This window comes from Bombina bombina, chromosome 8, assembly GCF_027579735.1.
Source record: "Bombina bombina isolate aBomBom1 chromosome 8, aBomBom1.pri, whole genome shotgun sequence".
Classification (NCBI taxonomy): Eukaryota; Metazoa; Chordata; class Amphibia; order Anura; family Bombinatoridae; genus Bombina; species Bombina bombina.
In genome coordinates, this window is record NC_069506.1 from 266,236,424 (window position 1) to 266,260,110 (window position 23,687).

Below are 23,687 nucleotides of genomic sequence, written 5' to 3' on the forward strand. Positions count from 1 at the left end.
TTCCAGATCTGATTTTAAAAAGGGGAGAGTTTACCATCACTTTAAGGAGCAAGTTTGCATGACACGAAAGTTAAGCAGCAAGTTTGCATGAAACGAAAGTTAAGCAGCAAGCTCGCCTGAATAAAAGTTAAGAAGCAGGGGGCGGTTTGAAATCCTTCCGATTCGATCAGGATGATTGACAGCCACTGCTAGCGGACGATTGGCGGCCAGTGAACAAGGGGCGGCATGGCACACACATTTTTGGTGATGCAGCGATATCTAGTGGAAATGATTCACTACAGCAAATCATATTCTCTCGATATTTGATGAATGGAGCCCAACACCTTTCATATTACACTGCATTTTCTATTTTGATTTTGAAAATAAAGAGTCTATTGTTCCGGAAACTTGTTAACAGGAGTTCTCCAATTGAACCACACTGTTCACAAACATTTCATTATGTTCAGTCTTTTGAAATCATAACTGCTTTCTTTGTAATCCACAATTAAAGTTAACACCCAATATTCAAACAGAGAGGCTGAATTAAACAAAATAATCCCCTCTGTTTCCTTTCTTTCTAATTACCCTATAAAATGGTGACAAATTCAAAACACCCTGTGGCGCTGATTTTATTCAAGCCTTTTGTTTCTACAGCAGATTCCCTTTTTTTTCTTCTTATCTCTAAATTACTTAGTATGATCTTTTATATGCTAGCACAGTATGTTTATGATAAATGCACAAGTGCTCATTTATTAAAGGGACAGTATACACCAATTGTCATATAACTGCATGTAATAGACTCTACTATATACTTAGAAGCTCACATTTTAGATCTGTTGATGAGGTAGTCTGGGACACCCAATGAAAGGGGCTGGGTAAACAAAAATAGCAGACACTCCCCACTTTCCCCCTTCCCTGCAAATGAAAAAGACAGATAGCATTAACAGGAACCAGCAGGAGTTTATAAATGTGAGTATACATTTGGCACTGTGTGACTTTGTTAGGAGTCTGAAAATCAGCACAATGTTCATAAAAAATAAGCGAAACTATACATTTTTATAAAAACACTACCAGCTATATAAATGGATCATCTACAAAACATTTATGCAAAGAAAAATGTAGTGTACCATGTCCCTATAATTGTACACTATGTACCCTGTGTATGATAAGTGTATGGTTACTCTCTATTATTACAGGATTCAGCATGGTCTTTAGCTTTTAGTTACCCATCATTATTATACAGTGCAATAATTAGTGTTTACATTCTTATCATTACACAGAGCAATGGACTCCTTGTTAGACCATAGATATTCAATACCATTATACAGAGAATGTACTCATTGTCACTGTAAAGATACTCAGTACCATTATACAGAGAATGTACTCATTGTCACTGTATAGATACTAATACCATTATACAGAGTAATGTACTCATTTTCACTGTATAGATACTAATACCATTATACAGAGTAATGTACTCATTATCAGTGTATAGATACCCAGTACCATTATACAGAGTAATGTACTCACTATCAGTGTTTAGATACCCAGTACCATTATTCAGAGTAATGTACCCACTATCAGTGTATAGATACCCAGTACCATTATTCAGAGTAATGTACCCACTATCAGTGTATAGATACTCAGTACCATTATACAGAGTAATGTACCCATTATCAGTGTATAGATACCCAGTGCCATTATACAGAGTAATGTATCCACTATCAGTGTATAGATACCCAGTACCATTATACAATGTACTCATTATCAGTGTATAGATACAGAGTTCCATTATACAGAGTAATGTACTCATTATCAGTGTATAGATACCCAGTTACATTATACAGAGTAATGTACTCATTATCAGTGTATAGATACCCAGTTCCATTATACATAGGCTGACCATATTGCCGCTTTAAAAAGGGACACATATGAAAAATACATATGTCAGGGCTGTTTTCAGGGCTGTTTAAAGAAATGGTTTTGTATAAGAACCCTCACATATGTATTTTTCATATGTGTTCCTTATTAAAACGGCAATATGGTCAGCCTAATTATACAGAGTAATGTACTCATTATCAGTGTATAGATACCCAGTTCCATTATACAGAGTAATGTACCCACTATCAGTGTATAGATACCCAGTACCATTATACAGAGTAATGTACTCATTACCCCTGTCCTGTATTAGAATTGTACATATTATGCACATGCCATATATATAGACTGGCTGCTATGGGCCCCCTCAGCACCTGGGCCCTGGTGCCACTGCGCCTGCTTTACCAATGGTAGTTCCGCCCTGGTGCTAAACTCAACCTTTCTGTTCTGCGTCTCCTCGCTAAAGTCAGAGCCTCTGGCCACCCATGGCACAGCACTGTTCTCTCAATGAAGTGACGTTTCCACCTATAAACCAATAGCTGTGCTAGTCATATGACAGTGTTCTGCATGCTATTGGTTTAGAGGTGGAAACTTTACCTCATTGAGTAAACCGACCTGTGCCATGGTTAGCCGGAGCGTCTGACTTTAGCATGGAACTGCGGCACAGAAAGGGTGCGTTTAGCACCCTTTTTTTACCAAGTAATCACTGAAAGTCCATTTGATTTTTAGTGATGGTAAATCCTAGCATGGTAAACGCTTGGGTTTACCATCACTTTAACTATCCGACCTATGGTTTATTATCTAATCTTTACTTTCTCATACTTTATATCCTCAGGTTTATAATCTCATTTCTATTTTTCACACCTTATATTACTGGCCCTATAGAGCATTATTTGACCTCAGGTTTAATAAACTAGTTTATCATACATTGTATATACAAAAAAAACAGACAGTGCTACAATTGTAGATCTTTATTTGTAGCACTGTCTGTTTTTTTGTGTATACATTTTAATATAGTTGATACTGGGTAATTATATTTGTTTTAACATAGTTGCTATAAAATCTTGTTTTGGCACAGTATTCTTTTGTTTTACTTTTTTTTTTTATGTTTTATATATTTTATTAAAGATAATAAAATTGCAATAAAAAATCTAGATAAACCAGTAAGGAGTTATACTTTTGATAAACTGACAGACTATTTACGATATACTGTTGTATGATGTAAATGTAAAGTTATATTTTGTTTTTTTTCTTTGTCTAACAATTTTTTGTTTGTCACCAAGAAAATTACAGTAATAAAAATTATATTTAAAAAAAAAAAAAAAATCTTGATAAACTTTTCCAATAGTAGAACAGTAGCACGTATATATAAACAAAAGTAGGTTATTTAAAACCCATAAGGCATACAATAAACAATACAATCACTTGATAGGCCATGGTGAATTCTACCTGTCATAATCTAGTATCTAACCTGTCCCTCAGGCTAATAAGATGTAGCTAACAAAGAGAGGTTGAACAGGTTATTAGGACCATCTATAAGGCCTCGCTTGAGGGGCTCAAGGATAGCCCCCAGGGTTTCCGATAGAAGGGTTTGAAAGTGACTTGGGTTCGAGGAGAGGGTTTACTTGCTCTCTTAGGTTTACATAAATATATATTTAGGGTAGAACATAGAAGTTGGGGGAAGTAGAGAAGGGTAGAGGGGAGCGGGGGGAAAAGGAGGGTGCATAGTGCTAACACTAGGTCAGTTTGTACAGGTCATTATCGTCTGCAGGGGCGAGGTCCCGAATTAGGCATCGCTAGAGGTTGTGTTGGGCTTCCAGTCGGTATCATTTTGTTCCTTCCAATCTGACCAAACCAGTTCAAATAGGTCGGAGTTGTTTAATTTATAAAAGATATCCTTCTCCATGGTATATATATTTATGCCATGGTGTTACAAACTGTAGTCCAGCTAGGGGGCGAATCCTTTTTCCATGAACAAGCTATAGCATGTTTAATGGTCATGAATAGGTATATGGAGATGTATGCATGTTTGGGTAAATCGTGGCGGTGTAAGTGTAGGAGGGCTGAGGCAGGCGACCAAGAAAGGGAAATTCCAACACGAGAGAGGGCTGCAAAGCATTGCCACCATAAAGGCTGGATCGCAGGGCACTCCCACCAGATATGAAGTGCATTACCTCTATGTCCGCATTTCCTCCAACACTTGGGAGATGCACTCGGGAACATTTTTGCTAACCTAGTAGGCACATAGTACCAGTGGGATAGGAGTTTGAAGTATACTTCATACAGTGTCGTACAGTGAATGGCCTTCCGAGTCAAGGAAAAGACGCACTTCCACCTTTCAGGCGGGACCCGCATATTTAGCACTGTCTCCCACCTGGCCAGATGGGCTGGTGTTTCAGGGCTTTGCGAGCCACTTAGTAGTGTGTAATGCAGGGTGAGGGGCCTACAGAGCTTGGCCCCCCTGTCCCAGGTGGACTCCCACACGGTTAACGGGCGGGAAAGATTTGGTTTGAAACCCCAACTATTTAAAAAGCTCTTAATTCTATGGAACTCGAAGGACAAATAGATATTTCTACTCCTTCTCCAATTTGGGAAAGCTGCTTATAAGAATCTCGGGAGGTCGTGGACCACAAGTCTGGCACTAGGTTGACCCCCAATTGTCCCCGTTTATTGGGGTGAGAGTCCCGTAGGCCCGAGAGTAGACCCGAAAGAGAAGTGATAGGGGAAGGGTGTGGGGCGATATTAGGATGGTGTCTAATTTTGTCCCAGAAATCTAGGCAACCTATAATAACTGGGTTGATTAACTCCAACTCTCTGCGACAGTGCTGAGGGGTCCATATTAGGTCTCGTAAGTTGAGGTGGTGAGGTAAGGAGGCTTGCTCGATTGCTCTCCATTTGGAGTAAGATGATTTGACTCCCCATTGAGACACATGGGTGAGCATGGCACCCTCATAGTATCGGAAAATCGACGGAGAGGCTATACCTCCAGAAGTTCTAGAAAGTTGGAGAAGTTTATGTGCAACTCTGGGAGGTTTGTCCTGCCAGATAAATTTTGTGAAGCCACTCTGGAATTGGAGCAGAAGATATTTGGGAATCTTAATAGGAAGGCAGCGAAACAGGTAGGTGAGTCTAGGGAGGAACGACATTTTCAAGGTCGTAACCCTACCTAGCCAGGATACATGCTGCATGTTCCAGTCTCTCCTCAAAGAGCGAAGTGCTGTAAAAAGGGGAAGGTAATTATCTTTGATAATTTGGGAGAAACTACTAGAAAGTTTAATTCCTAAGTGTAAGTGAAGTTAAATCTTTTTCTCAGGGAGGCCAATTGTGCACTTGTAAAACCTTGTGTATACACTTCCGTTTTTGACAGGTTCAACTTATAATTATAATGAGCACCGAAAGAGGTGAGCGTGTCTAATAGTCTAGGAATATTCTGCATGGGCTGAGCCGAGAATAACGTGACATCATCCGCAAAGAGTGCGATTTTGTGCAAGGTGCCAAATAGAGTGACGCCCTGAAACATAGGATCAGCTCTTATTTGTTCCGCCAAGTGCTCGATAGATAGGGCAAATAGCAGCGGAGACAGAGGGCAACCCTGTCTAGTACCATTTGTAATGCGAAAAGGAGGAGAACGGAAACCCAGACCACCAACCGAAGCTGTGGGAGTCGAATATAGGGCTTTGACTGCACCTATAAAATCACTAGGGAGACGAAAGCGTTCAAGGACCGCCCATAGGTATTACCATCTAACTCGGTCAAAGGCCTTCTCGGCATCAAGAGAGATGACCGAAAGCGGCCTATTGAGCCGGGCAGAGAGAGACAGAATGTTGAGGAGCCTTCTTGTGTTGTCAGGGCCCTCTCTTTGGGGCACAAAACCCACCTGGTCAGGGTCAATAAGTGAGGGGAGAAACTTAGCAAGCCTATTGGCCAGAATCTTGGAATAGAATTTTATATCCGTATTAATTAAAGAAATGGGCCTATAGCTAGCGCAAAGGGTTGGGTCCTTATATGGTTTTAGGATGGTTACTATACTGGCTTCCAGGAATTCTTTCTGAAAGTAGCCCTCTTTTCTAGCTAAGTTGTAAAACTTCAGTAGCAAAGGGGAGAGCTCCCGAGCAAATATTTTATAGAAATAAACTGGTTAACCATCTGGGCCAGGAGATTTAAAGGATTTCGCATTTTTAATAACCGACCGAATCTCGGAGAGCAAAAAGGGGGAACTAAGAAGGTCAAGTTGTTCAGAGGAGAGTGTGGGAAGTGACAGGGTCTCGAGATAAGTGCGCAAAACCTCCCGTGGTGTAGACCGAGGGGATTCTGATGTGGCTATATTATATAATTTAGTATAGTAATCAGCAAATGCCTTTTTTTACTTTTATAGTTCACTGCTACATATTTGCTGTGCTGTTTATTATACATTGTGTTCACTATCTGACCTGAGGTTTATTAGCAGATCTTTTGTTTATAATCTGACCACTCATTTATAAATCAACCTCTACTTTTCCATTCTGGCCCGGATTACGAGTGGTGCATTAACAGTTATGCAAGGGATAAGGGGTTTATCGCGGCTATTTGCGTGTGTCTGGTCATCTGCTCATATTACAAGTTGAAAGTAAATGTGATCTCTTTAGTGCAATTAAAGTTAACACACATCAAGATAACGCAACCTCAGAGCCCTGGTTAGCTGTTTCACAAAACAAAAAAGTGTCATAAAGCACATCAAAATACTTTACAAAACACAGTTACACACAAAATAACAACATCTAAAAAAAATATTTAAAAAAAATATTGCACAAAAAAGTTATAGGGCTCAAAGATATGAGGTATCAGGTGTTAGGGAAAAAAGGCACGCAAAGGGGTTTAACATAGCGATATATATATATATATATATATATATATATATATATATATATATATATATATACATGTCTAAAAATGTATATATATGTGTATATATGTTTTTATGTATTTATATGTGTATATATATACACATATAAACACATACATGCATATGAATACATATATAGACATACAGTATATAGCCGTGAAGCACTTTGCTGTCAAGTAGATGAAAACATTAAAAAATCATATTTATACAATATTCATTTTCACTGTAAATATTTGACATTCCAGTGTTCTGTAAATACATATTCCTGTGTATATCTGTATACATCTATACCTATATATAATCATGTATATATAGATATATATAGGTATAGATATATATTGTACCAAAAAACATTATTTATATATATATATATATATATATATATATATATATATATATATATATATATATATATATATATATATATATATATATATATATATAATCTGTCTAATAAAACTTTAAAGGGACATGAAACCCAAAAAGAATATTTCATGATTCAGATAGAGAATACAATTTTAAACAACTTTCTAATTAACTTCTATTATCTAATCTGTTTTATTCTATTGGCATAATTTGTTGAAGGAGTATCAATGCACTAATGGTTTCTAACTGAACAAATGGGTGAGACAATCACAATTGGTATATATATGCAGCCACCAATCAACAGCTAGAACCTAGGTTCTCTGCTGCTCCTGAACTTGCCTAGATAAACCTTTCAGCAAAGGTAACAATACAAGGAAGCAAATTAAATAATAGAAGTAAATTGGAAAGTTGAAATTGTATTCTGTATCTGAATCATTAAAGAAAAAAATTGGGTTTCATTTCCCTTTAAATAATGATGAGTATAAACTTTTAAGTTGACTCAAATTTGCCCCTTTGAAATTACCCAAAAAAATAAATGCGTAAACTCCCTTTAAAGTGGTACTTTATCAAAGACAACACTTCAAGATCAACAGGAAGAGATATAGATGTATATTTAGAGGCTAATGATCTTAATTTTCTTAAACATCTTAAAGAGCTAGAGATTGAATCTGATATCACTTGTAGTCATATTACATCTACTCCAGTAGATTACCTCCTTATTCTTAGTTTACATAATGAGGATACATTATTCAAACACTGTAATCTAAAAAAAGACCTTCCTCTTTCAATCCCACATATGCACAAGGGGAACACTTACCTGTATTTAATAAATTGGTTGTGGAAGAGTTTAATAAATATTTTGACTACATAGATAAGTCCACAGTCAATAAGTATAATGACAAGCTCACCACCCATGAAAGAGCAGCCATGAGAGATCTCCAGACCGATGCCAACATTGTGATAAGACAAGCTGACAAGGGTGGTGGGATTGTCATCCAGAATAGAGTTGCGTATGTTTATGAGGCAAATAGGCTTTGAAATGATGATAATACATATGTTAAATTAATAGATGATCCTACACTCTCATTTAATCAAGAATTATTTGAATTGATTAGTGGAGCAAAAGAAGAAGGCATCCTCACTAGGGCTGAATTTAATTTTATTTACACACCATGTCCCAAAATACCAATTTTTTATCACCTCCCGAAACTATACAAAGATAGAGTTCATCCACCAGGGAGAACTATCATTTCAGGAATTAATTCCATAACTTGGTTCTTACAGCCGATAGTGAAAAATGTCAAATCATACCTAAAAGATACTAGGGAAACCATACATCTTTTTGAAGGAATAAAATAGGATAAAGAATATAAGTGGATCACTTGTGATGTGGCGTCTTTGTACACCAGCATCCCTCATGATGCTGGTGTCAAAGCTATTCAGGAATTCTGTTCCAAAAGTGATCTCCCTCCCCCACAAGTAAAATTTTTGTTGGATAGTATTTATTTCATACTAGATCATAACTATTTTGATTTCAACAAGACATTTTACAAACAGATACAAGGCACAGCGATGGGGACCACTATGGCCCATTCTATTCCAACATATATATGGCATTATTTGAGGATAAATATATTTGGGAGAATAACCCATTTTGTGAGAACATAATAGCATATCAATGTTATATAGATGATGTTATTTTGATTTGGAAAGGGGACATGTATTTGGCCGATCAATTATGTAGCCACATCAACAATAATATTTTTAATTTATCTTTTACGCATAAAATAAATAGCGATCAAATAGATTTTCTGGATCTCACGCTTAATTATAATACCACAACTGATAGAGTAGCAGTTAGGAATTTTAGGAATCCCACTGATAGCAATGGCTTCCTCAATGCCAAGAGTAGTCATCTTTGTAGCTGAAAGTCCAATATACCCTATGGACAGTTCCAGCATATTCGTAGGAACTGCACTACTGAGGAAGATTTTACAAAAGAGGCTGATATTTTGGAGAAAAAGTTTTTAAAAAAGGGTTTCAATCAGGATCTGGTAAAAAGGGCAAGGGACAAAACAATTAAGACATCTTGAGAGGCTTTGCTGCACATACCAATATAAAAAGACATGAGGATACTAAGTTTATCACTACGTATAGTGTAGGAGCCCAAAAAATTAAATCAGCACTATACAAACATTGGGATATTCTTAAATTGGATCCCATTTTAGGTAGGAATCTCCCAGATAAGCCCAGTATAGTTTTTAAACGTAACCAAAACTTAAAGAACATATTAGCTCACTCCAAATTAAAGTGAAGGTCAATTTTGATGAATTAGTGCCCAGTTTTTAATAATCCTATTAAAAACAAGGGCACTTTAATTCATCAAAATTGACATTTCACTTGTTTTCTTCAAAAACTTACCTTTTAATCCTGGCAGCCGCTCCAGAACTTCCTCCGCCCGTCGCAAGCCGTCTTCGCTGGTCCAAAATTAGAAATCAGGCTTCCTCCAATCACGGTGTTGCATCAGGCCAAGATTCCCCAGGAGGGGAAGCCGTGATTGGAGGAAGTCAGATTCGTCATTTCTGACGCCGCAGAGGCTTCTGACGGTCGGGGGAATCGTTGGAGCGGCTGCCAGGATTTAAAGCTAAGTTTTTGAAGAAAACTAGTGAAATGTCAATTTTGATGAATTAAAGTGCCCTTGATTTTAATAGGATTATTCAAAACCGGGCACTAATTCATCAAAATTGACAGTCACCTTAAAACCCCTCAAAATATCTAAAGCAATGGGGACCAATCCAACTAATTCTTTATCAGGGTGGTTATGTTTAAGTAATGGCCTTTTCAAATGTAGAAGACTAATCTGTTGTCTATGTCCATTGATTAAATCTGGGACCCAATTTCACAATTGGGATAGATCTCAGAGTTTTGAAACCACAATTCGCTCGACTTGCAATACCACCTATGCAGTTTACAAGCTCACCTGTAGCTGTAATTTAATTTACATCGGTAGGACTAAAAGAAAAATTAAGAAACTTATCTATGAACATGTTAACAATATAGAAAAAGGATTAAAAAAACATAGTGCGTCAGATCACTTCCGCAGATGTCATGCCAAGCAGGTAGACCCTTTAAGGGTAATGGTTATTGAAAACATACCCTTTATGAAAAATGATATGGAGAGGCTGTTGAATTTGCGGAAGTGTGAGACCAAGTGGATTCATAAAATAGAACGCCTACATCCTCAGGGCTCAAATATTGATTTGGATCTCCAGGCCTTTTTGGCTTAATGGTTCTGGAGATATCATAATGGAGTAATATTTGTTTTTTTGGGGGTGTTTTTTTATTGTGCTCTCTGTTCTTAGTTTGATTATGAACTTAACATTTTTTAATCTTTTGCTTTTTCAATGCAGATTTTTTGTCATTATTCTATCATTGGTCTTTTTGTAATAGGTATTTTTTAGCATTTTTTATTATTATTATTAAGGACCGTGTATAAATTGTGTGTACAAAGTATTAATTTTTGTTTGAGGTCTGGGATTGTTGTACACATATGAGCAATATAGTTAGGAATTTTATAGGTAGGAATCATTTTTATTCACATCATCTTTTGTATATGTAAAACACACTTACCCTCTACTGGATAGCGCTATAGATTGATTAATTCAGTTTACGGGTCAATTTGTATAGTACACATGTTACATACGCTAGTTCATATATCATATGTTATGCATTTTAATGTGCTATTTAATGTGCTATATCGTATACGTAGCAATCATATGTAAGCCGCACTTCAGGAATTTGGCTTCTAACACTCAGCAACTTCCACTTTATTTTACGACACCTTGTGGGAGTTGACATATATCCAATGAGTGTGTGGGGGTGTTCCTCCTACCTACCCGTAATTGGCTATATTGGCTCTCCAATCAATAGAGGGGGGGTGTACGATTGACCCGGCATATAAAGTGTGTGTTAGTTTATGCAAGTTATACGTTCTGTTAAAATCTCTTGACAAAGTCTGCTTAGGCGGTAGACGAAACGCATAGAGTCAGAGGGATCCGAATCCATTCAGGTCGTTTGTGCTATCAGCTGATGAACTTTTTAATATTGGGTTCACCTTGGATCCTGAGTTTTCAGTGAGACTGATTTCTGCCGGATATCCTGTGATGTGCCTGTTTTTATCTGCAATCATGTAAGTGCAATCTAGTACATTTTGTTGGAATAAATTGTGTTTTACTTCCTTGAATCTGGGTTGCGCTTGTGTTTTTTCCTCAGAATATATATATATATATATATATATATATATATATATATATATATATATATATATTTATGAATAAATAGAACATATTTTTCAAAGTGAAGAACGTTGGAATGGGAAATATTAATCTCTTCATGTCATGAGAATATGGGATTGGGTTTGCATACGAGTTTTGTGATAGTTTCCCCTCCCCCCCCCCACTTTTTTTGCTTGTCTTCTGTGGGGGAATAGGTTATTGTGTACGCGATATTGTAAGTATGGCATTTACCAGCGTCCGGTTAGCACAAGAGCGATAACATTTTACTTGTTACTCATAATACAAGCGCAACCTGACGCACGCAAAAAGCTTATCTGAGCTTTATAATAGGATCTCTTAGTATCTGACCTCTGATATACATTCATTAGTTTATCAGAATATTTCTTTAATATTGGGCATTTGTTTAACAATTTGATCTCAATCTTATATTATCCGTCCTGTAGTTTATTATCAGATCTTTATTGCTTAATCTATAGTTTATCAGACATCTTGTTTCTTATCTGAAGTGAAGTTTATTATCTGATTTTATATTTTAATTCAATCTCTACTTTCATATACAACATATCTAAGATCTAATTTGATATCTGATCTTTATGACCTAATATCTACTTTATTATATCTCCTGTTTAATATATTGGGCGTGATCAAATATATGGCGGAGGTTTCAGCGCAAGCGTGGAAACCTGCTTCGCCCGTAATTTCACCTCGCACATCGGGGTATTACATATAGGGTGCTGGCATTTCCTAAGTGCCGTAAGTCGGATAAACTAGCGATGTCCAGAAATGAGCGTAAGTACAAATTTCTGGAGTCACCAGTGACTTACGGCACTTTAGAAACTGCCGGCGCCTAAGAAAAGTAAAGAAAATTTTAAATCTCCTGTAACTGTCTAACAAGCCTCCCAAAAATACGCCCGACACGTATACCCCTATATCCGCAATCCCCCCTCTCACAACTAATAATAAATGTATTAACCCCTAAACCGCCATAGCCCACAACGCAATAAACCTATTCTAGTATTAACCCCTAAACCGCGATAGCCCACATAGCCTATTAAATGTATTAACCCTTATCCTGCCCCCCTACACCGGCGCCCCTAAACCTAAGTCTAACCCTAACACCCCCATAACTTAAATATTATTTAAATAAATCTAAATATATTTACTATTATTAACTAAATTATTCCTATTTAAAACTAAATACTTACCTCTAAAATAAACCCTAAGATAGCTACAATATAATTAATAATTACATTGTAGCTATTTTAGGATTTATTTTTATTTTACAGGCAAGTTTGTATTTATTTTAACTAGGTACAATAGTTATTAAATAGTTATTAACTATTTAATAACTACCTAGTTAAAATAAGTACAAATTTACCTGTAAAATAAATCCTAACCTAAGTTACAATTACACCTAATACTACACTATCATTAAATAAATTAAATTAATTAACTACAATTAGCTAAAATTAAATAAACTAAAGTACCAAAAAAAACCCCACTAAATTACAGAAATTAAAAAATTACAAGAAGTTTAAACTAATTACACCTAATCTAAGCCCCCTAATAAAATAAAAAAGCTCCCCAAAATAATAAAATTCCCTACCCTATACTAAATTACAAATAGCCCTTAAAAGGGATTTTTGTGGGGCATTGCCCTAAAGTAATCAGTTCTTTTACCTGTAAAAAAAGAAATTCAACCCCCCCCCACATTAAAACCCACCACACACCCAACCCTACTATAAAACCCGCCAATCCCCCCATTATAAAACCTAACACTAACCCCATGAAGATCACCCTACTGGGGCAGAAGCGGTCCTCCAGACGGCAGAAGTCTTCATCCAAGCGGCATCTTCTATCTTCATCCTTCCGGAGCGGGTCCATCTTGAAGACATCCGAGGTGGAGCATCCTCTTCTTCCGACGGCCGACGACTGAATGAAGGTTCCTTTAAGTTATGTCATCCAAGATGGCGTCCCTTGAATTCCTATTGGCTGATAGAATCCTATCAGCTAATTGGAATTAAGGTAGGAAAAATCCTATTGACTGATGCAATCAGCCAATCGGATTGAAGTTCAATCCGATTGGCTGATCCAATCAGCCAATCAGATTGAGCTTGCATTCTATAGGATTTTTCCTACCTTAATTCCGATTGGCTGCTAGGATTCTATCAGCCAATCGGAATTCAAGGGACGACATCTTGGATGACGTCACTTAAAGGAACCTTCATTCAGTCGTCGGCCGCCGGAAGAAGAGGATGCTCCGCGTCAGATGTCTTCAAGATGGACCCGCTCCGCTCCGGAAGGATGAAGATAGAAGATGCCGCTTGGATGAAGACTTCTGCCGTCTGGAGGACCTCTTCTGCCCCGATCAGATGAAGATTTCTTCTGTATGGAGGACCACTTGTGCCCGGCTTCTTGGAGGACTTCGGCCCGGCTGGGTGATGACGGCTCAAGATAGGGTGATCTTCAAGGGGTTAGTATTAGGTTTTATTAAGGGGGTATTGGGTGGGTTTTAGAGTAGGGTTGGGTGTGTGGGTGGTGGGTTTTAATGTTGGGGGGGTTGTATTTCTTTTTTTACAGGTAAGAGAGCTGATTAATTTGGGGCAATGCCCCGCAAAAAGCCCTTTTAAGGGCTATTTGTAATTTAGTATAGGGTTGAAAATTTTATTATTTTGGGGGGCTTTTTTATTTTATTAGGGGGCTTAGATTAGGTGTAATTAGTTTAAACTTCTTGTAATTTTTTTTATTTTCTGTAATTTAGTGTGTTTTTTTTGGTACTTTAGTTTATTTAATTTAATTGTATTTAAATTTAGCTAATTGTAGTTAATTAATTTAATTTATTTAATGATAGTGTAGTGTTAGGTGTAATTATAACTTAGGTTAGGATTTATTTTACAGGTAAATTTTTACTTTTTTTAACTAGGTAGTTATTAAATAGTTAATAACTATTTAATAACTATTGTACCTAGTTAAAATAAATACAAACTTGCCTGTAAAATAAAAATAAATCCTAAAATAGCTACAATGTAATTATTAATTATATTGTAGCTATCTTAGGGTTTATTTTAGAGGTAAGTATTTAGTTTAAAATAGGAATAATTTAGTTAATAATATTAAATATATTTAGATTTATTTAAATAATATTTAAGTTATGGGGGTGTTAGGGTTAGACTTAGGTTTAGGGGTTAATAACTTTATTATAGTGGCGGCGGTGTGGGGGGGGGCAGGATAGGGGTTAATACATTTAATAGGCTATGTGGGCTATGGCGGTTTAGGGGTTAATACTAGAATAGGTTTATGGCGATGTGGGCTATGGCGGTTTAGGGGTTAATACACTTTATTAGTTATTGCGGTGGGGGATTGCGGTTGACAGGTAGGTAGACATTGCGCATGCGTTAGGTGTTAGTTTATTTTTGCAGGCATTTTAGGGAGTTACGGTGCTCCCATACTTGGTTTGCTATGGCTGCATTTTATGGCAAGGTGAAAATGGAGTAAGATTTCTCTATTTTCTCCACGTAAGTCCTTGTGCTGGATATTGGATACCGATTTACAACGCGGTCCCATGTTAGCTTGTGGGAGTAAAAATTGCGGGCGACAGGTAAAATGTACGTGCCACGTGCACTGTATATAAGATACCAAAAACGCGCAAAAACCGGCGTTGCCGGGTTTTGCGGGCGCCGCTCTATATGTAATGGAGGCCCTGATCTTTATTGCCCAATTCTACTTTATTAGACATGTTGTTTAGTATCTAGCAAGAGATTCTTTACTGGACCTCTCATTTATAATCTACCTCTCATTTATAATCTAATCTACAGTCTATCACAGCTTTTGTTTCTTATATGACCTAATGAATAAGATTAACTTTATTATCTGATCTATACTGTATAAGAGTTTCTTTTAGCTTTAAAGGAACAGTCAACACCAAAATTGTTATTGTTTAAAAAGATAGACAACGTCTTTACAACCAATTTCCCAGCTTTGCACAACCAACATTGTTATATTAATCTACTTAATAACATTTAAACCTCTAAATTCCTGCATGTTTCTAAGCCACTACAGAGAGTCTCTTATCATATGCTTTTTTATTTGCTTTTCATAACAGGAGACTGCTAGTTCATGTGCGCCATATAGATAACATTCGGCTAGATTACGAGTTTTGCGGTAAGAGCTGCTCGGGTGCTAACTTGCAAGTTATTGTCACCGCTCACCTCCCTATAGCGCTGCTATTACAGGTTTGCATAAACCCTGCGTTAGCAGGCAATTAGTGAGGGTAGAGCAAAATTGAGCTCCATACCGCACTCCAATACCAGCGCTGCTTTGAGCTGGTTTTACGTGCTTGTGCACGATTTCCCCATAGACATCAATGGGGAGAGCTGCCTGAAAAAAAGCCTAACACCTGCAATAAAGGAGCGTAAAGCTCCATAACGCAGCCCCACTGATTCCTATGGGGAAACAAAAGTTATGTTTACACCTAACACCCTAACATAAACCCTGAGTCTAACACCCCTAATCTGATGCCCCCGACACCGCCGACACCTACATTACACTTATTAACCCCTATTCTGCCACCCCCAATGTCACTGCCACCTACATACTTATTAACCCCTAATCTGCCGTCCCCAATGTCGCCGCTACCTACCTACACTTATTAACCCCTAATCTGCCGTCCCCAATGTCGCCGCTACCTACCTACACTTATTAACCCCTAAATCTGCCGCCCCCAATGTCGACGCCACTATACTAAAGTTATTAACCCCTAACCCTAAGTCTAACCCTAACACCCCTAACGTAAATATAATTAAAATAAATCTAAATAAACATTTCTATTATTACCAAAATAATTCCTATTTAAAACTAAATACTTACCTATAAAATAAACCCTAAGCTAGCTACAATATAATTAATAGTTACATTGTAGCTAACTTAGGTTTTATTTTTATTTCACAGGCAAGATTGTATTTATTTTAACTAGGTAGAATAGTTACTAAATAGTTATTAACTATTTACTAACTACCTAGCTAAAATAAATACAAATGTACCTGTAAAATAAAGCCTAACCTGTCTTACACTAACATCTAACATTACACTACAATTAAATACATTACATTAATTAAATACAATGAACTAAATTACAAAAAAAACACACTAAATTACACAAAATAAAAAAGAAATTATCAAATATTTAAACTAATTACACCTAATCTAATAGCCCTATGAAAATAAAAAAGCCCCCCCCCCAAAATAAATAAAAAACCCTAGCCTACAATAAACTACCAATAACTCTTAAAAGGGCCTTTTGCGGGGCATTGCCTCAAAGAAATCAGCTCTTTTACCTGTAAAAAAAAATACAAACACTACCTCCAACAGTAAAACCCCCCACCCACACAACCAAACCCCCCAAATAAAAATCTGTCTAAAAAAACCTAAGCTCCCCATTGACCTGAAATTGTCATTTGTATGGGCATTGCACTTAGCTATTAGCTCTTTTTCTGCCCAAAGTCCATAAGCTAAATATAAAACCCACCCAATATACCCTTTAAAAAACCTAACACTAACCCTTGAAGATCCACTTATAGTTTTTGAAGACCCGACATCCATCCTCAACGAAGCGGCAGAAGTCTTCATCCAAGCGGGCAGAAGTCCTCAATGAAGCCGGGAGAAGTCTTCATCCAAGCGGCAAGAAGTTGTCCTCCAGACGGGCAGAAGTTTTCATTCAGACAGCATCTTCTATCTTCATCCATCCGGCACGGAGCGGCTCCATCTTCAAGACATCCGGCGCCGAGCATCCTCTTCTTCCGACGGCGACTGAAGAATGAAGGTTCCTTTAAGGGATGTCATCCAAGATGGCGTCCCTTGAATTCCGATTGGCTGATAGAATTCTATCAGCCAATCGGAAAAAAAGGTGAAAAAAATAGGACTGAGCCTGCATTCTATTGGCTGTTCCAATCAGCCAATAGAATGCGAGCTCAATCCTATTGGTTGATTGCATCAGCCAATAGGATTTTTTCACCTTTAATTCCGATTGGCTGATAGAATTCTATCAGCCAATCGATATTCAAGGGACGCCATCTTGGATGACATCCCTTAAAGGAACCTTCATTCTTCAGTCACCGTCCGAAGAAGAGGATGCTCCGCGCCGGATGTCTTGAAGATGGAGCCGCTCCGCACTGGATGGATAAAGATAGAAGATGCCGTCTGGATGAAGATTCCTGCCCGTCTGGAGGACCACTTCTTGCCGCTTGGATGAAGACTTCTCCCCGCTTCGTTGAGGACTTCTGCGCGCTTAGATGAAGACTTCTGCCGCTTCGTTGAGGATGGATGTCGGGTCTTCAAAAACTGTAAGTGGATCTTCTGGGGTTAGTGTTAGGATTTTTTAAGGGTTTATTGGGTGGGTTTTATTTTTAACTTAGGGATTTTGGGCGGAAAAAGAGCTAAATGCCCTTTTAAGGACAATGTGGTTATTTATTAATTAAAAATAATATTTACTTTATACTAAATATAATATACTAAATCTCTATGGTGAAACCACTAAAACCAACACAAATAAATTGTGAAATAAACTCTATGACAGGGTCAGCTATGTCACCACAGACAATGCCCATACAAATGCCCTTTTCAGGGCAATGGGGGGCTTAGGTTTTTTATAAAGGTTTTTATTTGGGGGGTTTGGTTGTGTGGGTGGTAGGTTTTAATGTTGGGGGGGTGTTTGTATTTTTTTTTACAGATAAAAGAGCTGATTTCTTTGGGGCAATGCCCCGCAAAAGGCCCTTTTAAGGGCTATTGGTAGTTTATTGTAGGCTAGGTTTTTTTTTTTATTTTGAGGGGGCTTTTGTATTTTCATAGGGCTATTGGATTAGGGGTAATTAGTTTAAATATTTGATAATTTATTTTTTATTTTGTGTAATTTAGTGGGGGTGTTTTTTTGTAATTTAGTTAATTGTATTTAATTAATGTAATTTATTTAATTGTAGTGTAAGGTTAGGTGTTAGTGTAAGACAGGTTAGGTTTTATTTTACAGGTAAATTTGTATTTATTTTAGCTAGGTAGTTAGTAAATAGTTAATAACTATTTACTAACTAGTCTACCTAGTTAAAATAAATACAAACTTGCCTGTGGAATAAAAATAAAACCTAAGCTAGATACAATATAACTATTAGTTATATTGTAGCTAGCTTAGGTTTTATTTTACAGGTAAATATTTAGATTTAAATAGGAATTATTTAGGTATTAATTGTAATATTTATTTAGATTTATTTTAATGATGTTAAAGTTAAGGGTGTTAGGGTTAGGGTTAGACTTAGGGTTAGGTTTAGGGGTTAATAACTTTAGTATAGTGGCAACGATTTTGGGACCAGCAAATTAGGGGTTAATAACAGTAATGTTGGTTGCGGCGATGTTAAGGACAGCAGATTAGGGGTTAATAATATTTAGCTGGTGTTTACGATGCGGGAGTGTGGCGGTTTAGGGGTTAATATGTTTATTATAGTGGCAGCTATAGGGGTTAATAAAACTTTTTTAGTGTTTGTGATGCGGGAGGGCCTCGATTTAGGGGTTAATAGGTAGTTTATGGGTGTTAGTGTACTTGTTAGCACTTTAGTTATGAGTTTTATGCTACGGCGTTGTAGCATAAAACTCATAACTACTGACTTTCAGTTTACGGTATGGATCTTGTAGTTTTAGGCTGTAACGCTCACTTTTTGGCCTTCCAGGCAAACTCGTAATACCGACGCTATGGAAGTCCCATTGAAAAAGGACTTTTTGAAAGCTGCGGTGGTTATGCTGCGTTACAGCCAAAAAAGTGTGCGGTGCAGCTAAACCTGCAAGGCTCGTAATAGCAGCGGTAGTGAAAAAGAGCCTTAACGCTGCTTTTTCACTCATACCGCAAAACTCGTAATCTAGCCGATAGTGTTTTATTGTTTAAAAAGATAGATAATCCCTTTATTACCCATTCCCCACTTTTGCATAACCAACACAGTTATATTAATATACTTTTTACCCCTGTGATTACCTTGTATCTAAGCCTCTTTTGACAGTCCACTGATCACATGACATTTTATTTATTATCTATTGACTTGCATTTTAGTTGTGTAGTGCAGAACCCACGGGTGTGAGCACAATGTTATCTATGTGTCCCCATATAAATTTGCAGTCTTCTGTTGTGAAAAGCAAATAAAAAAGCATTTGATAAGAGGCTGTCTCTAGTGGCTTAGGAACAGGCAGAAATTTACAGGTTTAAATGTTATAAAGTATATTAATATATCAATGATAGTTGTTCAAAGCTGTGGAATGGGTAGTAAAGGTTTTATATAACTTTTTAAACAATAAACATTTTAGTGTTGACTGTCCCTTTAAGAGTCAGCACAACACAGCACTAATTGGCTAAAATGCAAGTCAATAGAAAATACAGTAAATAAAAAGTCATGTGATCAAGGGCATGTTAGAAGAGGCTTAGATACAAGGTAACCACAGAAGTTAAAAGTGTTTTAATATAAGAATGTTGGCTGTGCAAAACCGGGAAATGTGTAATAAAGCAATTATGTATCTTTTTTAAAAATAAAAATTTTGGAGTTGACTGTCCCTTTAATGTATGAAGTTACCGATGCCCACCTTGCTTTATCTTCTGCATTTTTAAATATATGTGGGTTTGTGGGTCAGGAAGTGTGTGACACTAAAGGGTGACATATTTTCTTGGTTACTCACCTTACTGCAGGACAGGTTTGGGAAGTGGTGTGTCAGACACAATTACACTGCAGTATTGGGGCCTCTTGTCTCCTCATCACTCTCTGTGTCTGGAAATAGGTCAGAGGTATATGACACTATAACAGGTGACACTAAGGAATGTGAGCTGGGCGGGCCGAGAGCACAATAACAATACAGAGTATCTAAACAATGATAATAAACATGCTGGGTTGTACATTGATCCTAAGTATCTACACATCTATCATAAACAAACTGTGACGTTATCTATACTCTGTATAATGGTACTGGGTATCTGTACACTGATAATGAGTACATTACTCTGTATAATGGTACTAGTAATTTATACACTGATAATGAGTTCATTACTCTGTACAATGGAACTGGGTATCTATACACTGATAATAAGTACATTACTCTGTATAATGGTACTGGGTATCTATACACTGATAATGAGTTCATTACTCTATATAATGGTACTAGTAATCTATACACTGATAATAAATACATTACTCTGTATAATGGCACTGAGTATCTATACACTGATTATGAGTACATTACTCTATATAATGGTACTGGGTATCTATACACTGATAATGAGTTCATTACTCTGTATAATGGTACTGGGTATCTATACACTAATAATAAGTATATTACTCTGTATAATGGTAATGGGTATCTGTACACTGATAATGAGTACATTACTCTGTATAATGGTTCTGGGTATCTGTACACTGATAATGAGTACATTACTCTGTATAATGGTACTTGGCAGCTATACACTGATAATGAGTACATTACTCTGTATAATGGTAATGGGTATCTATACACTGATAATGAGTACTTTACTCTGTATAATGGTACTGGGTATCTGTACACTGATAATGAGTACATTACTCTGTATAATGGTACTGGGTATCTGTACACTGATAATGAGTACATTACTCTGTATAATGGTACTGGGTATCTGTACACTGATAATGAGTACATTACTCTGTATAATGGTACTGGGTATCTTTACACTGATAATCAGTACATTATTCTGTATAATGGTATTGGGTATCTATACACTGATAATGAGTACATTACTCTGTATAATGGTACTGGGTATCTGTACACTGATAATGAGTACATTACTCTCCATAATGGTACTGGGTATCTGTACACTGATAATGACTGCATTACTCTGTATAATGGTACTGAGTATCTATACACTGATAATAAGTATATTACTCTGTATAATGGTACTGGGTATCTGTACACTGATTATGAGTATATTACTCTATATAATGGTACTAGTATTCTATACACTGATAATGAGTACATTGCTCTGTATAACACTGATAGTGGGTACATTACTCTGTATAATGACACTGGGCATCTATAAACTGATAATGTACTCTGTATTATGGTACTGGGTATCTATACACTGATAATGAGTACATTACTCTGTATTATGGTACTGGGTATCTATACACTGATAGTGGGTACATTACTCTGTATAATGGTACTGGGTATCTATACACTGATAATAAGTATATTACTCTGTATAATGGCACTGGGTATCTATACACTGATAATGAGTACATTACTCTGTAAAATTGTATTGGGTATCTATACACTGATAGTAGGTACATTACTCTGTATAATGGTCATGGGTATCTATACACTGATAGTGGGTACATTACTCTGTATAATGGCACTGGGTATCTATACACTGATAATGAGTACATTAATCTGTATTATGGTACTGGGTATCTATACACTGATAGTGGGTGCATTATTCTGTACATTGGTACTGGGTATCTATACACTGATAATGAGTACATTACTCTGTATAATGGTGCTGGGTATCTATACACTGATAATTAGTACATTACTCTGTATAATGGTACTGGGTATCTGTACACTAATAATGAGTACATTACTCTGTATAATGGTACTGGGTATCTGTACACTGATAATAAGTACATTACTCTGTATAATGGTATTGGGTATCTATACACTGATAATGAGTACATTACTCTGTATAATGGTACTGGGTATCTGTACACTGATAATGAGTACATTACTCTTTATAATGGTAATGGGTATCTGTACACTGATAATGAGTACATTATTCTGTATAATGGTACTGGGTATCTATACACTAATAATAAGTATATTTCTCTGTATAATGGTACTGGGTATCTATACACTGATAATAAGTATATTACTCTGTATAATGGTACTGGGTATCTGTACACTGATTATGAGTACATTACTCTATATAATGGTACTAGTATTCTATACATTGATAATGAGTACATTACTCTGTATAATGATACTGTATATCTATACACTGATAGTGGGTACATTACTCTGTATAATGACACTGGGTATCTATACACTGAAAATGTACTCTGTATTATGGTACTGGGTATCTATACACTGATAATGAGTACATTACTCTGTATTATGGTACTGGGTATCTATACACTGATAGTGGGTACATTACTCTGTATAATGGTACTGGGTATCTATACACTGATAATAAGTACATTACTCTGTATAATGGTATTGGTATATTTACACTGATAATGACTACATTACTCTGTATAATGGTACTGGGTATCTTTACACTGATAGTGGGTACATTACTCTGTATAATGGCACTGGGTATCTATACACTGATAATGAGTACATTACTCTGTATTATGGTACTGGGTATCTATACACTGATAGTGGGTGCATTATTCTGTATATTGGTACTGGGTATCTATACACTGATAATGAGTACATTACTCTGTATAATGGTGCTGGGTATCTATACACTGATAATTAGTACATTACTCTGTATAATGGTACTGGGTATCTATACACTGATAATGAGTACATTACTCTGTATAATTGTACTGGGTATCTATACAGTGATAATAAGTACATTACTCTGTATAATGGTACTGGGTATCTATACACTGATAATGAGTAAATTTCTCTGTATAATGGTAATGGGTATCTATACACTGATAATGAGTAAATTACTCTGTATAATGGTAATGGGTATCTATACACTGATAATGAGTACATTACTCTATATAATGGTACTAGTATTCTATACACTGATAATGAGCACATTACTCTGTATAATGATACTGGATATCTATACACTGATAGTGGGTACATTACTCTGTATAATGGCACTGGGTATCTATACACTGATAATGAGTACATTAATCTGTATTATGGTACTGGGTATCTATACACTGATAGTGGGTGCATTATTCTGTACATTGGTACTGGGTATCTATACACTGATAATGAGTACATTACTCTGTATAATGGTGCTGGGTATCTATACACTGATAATGAGTACATTACTCTGTATTATGGTACTGGGTATCTATACACTGATAGTGGGTGCATTATTCTGTATATTGGTACTGGGTATCTATACACTGATAATGAGTACATTACTCTGTATTATGGTACTGGGTATCTATACACTGATAGTGGGTGCATTATTCTGTATATTGGTATTGGTATATTTACACTGATAATGACTACATTACTCTGTATAATGGTACTGGGTATCTTTACACTGATAGTGG

General features: G+C 36.5%; 1 protein-coding gene across 1 annotated transcript in view; it reads right to left on the reverse strand.

The window, feature by feature from the left end:
- Positions 1-20,173, reverse strand: part of SMIM35 (small integral membrane protein 35) — a 72,303-nt gene extending 52,130 nt beyond the window's left edge. The window contains exon 1 of the mRNA XM_053690048.1: positions 20,101-20,173. The gene's annotated coding sequence lies outside the window, so the exon portion shown is untranslated. The remainder of the gene's footprint in view (positions 1-20,100) is intronic.
- Between the last annotated feature and the right edge of the window lie 3,514 nt (positions 20,174-23,687).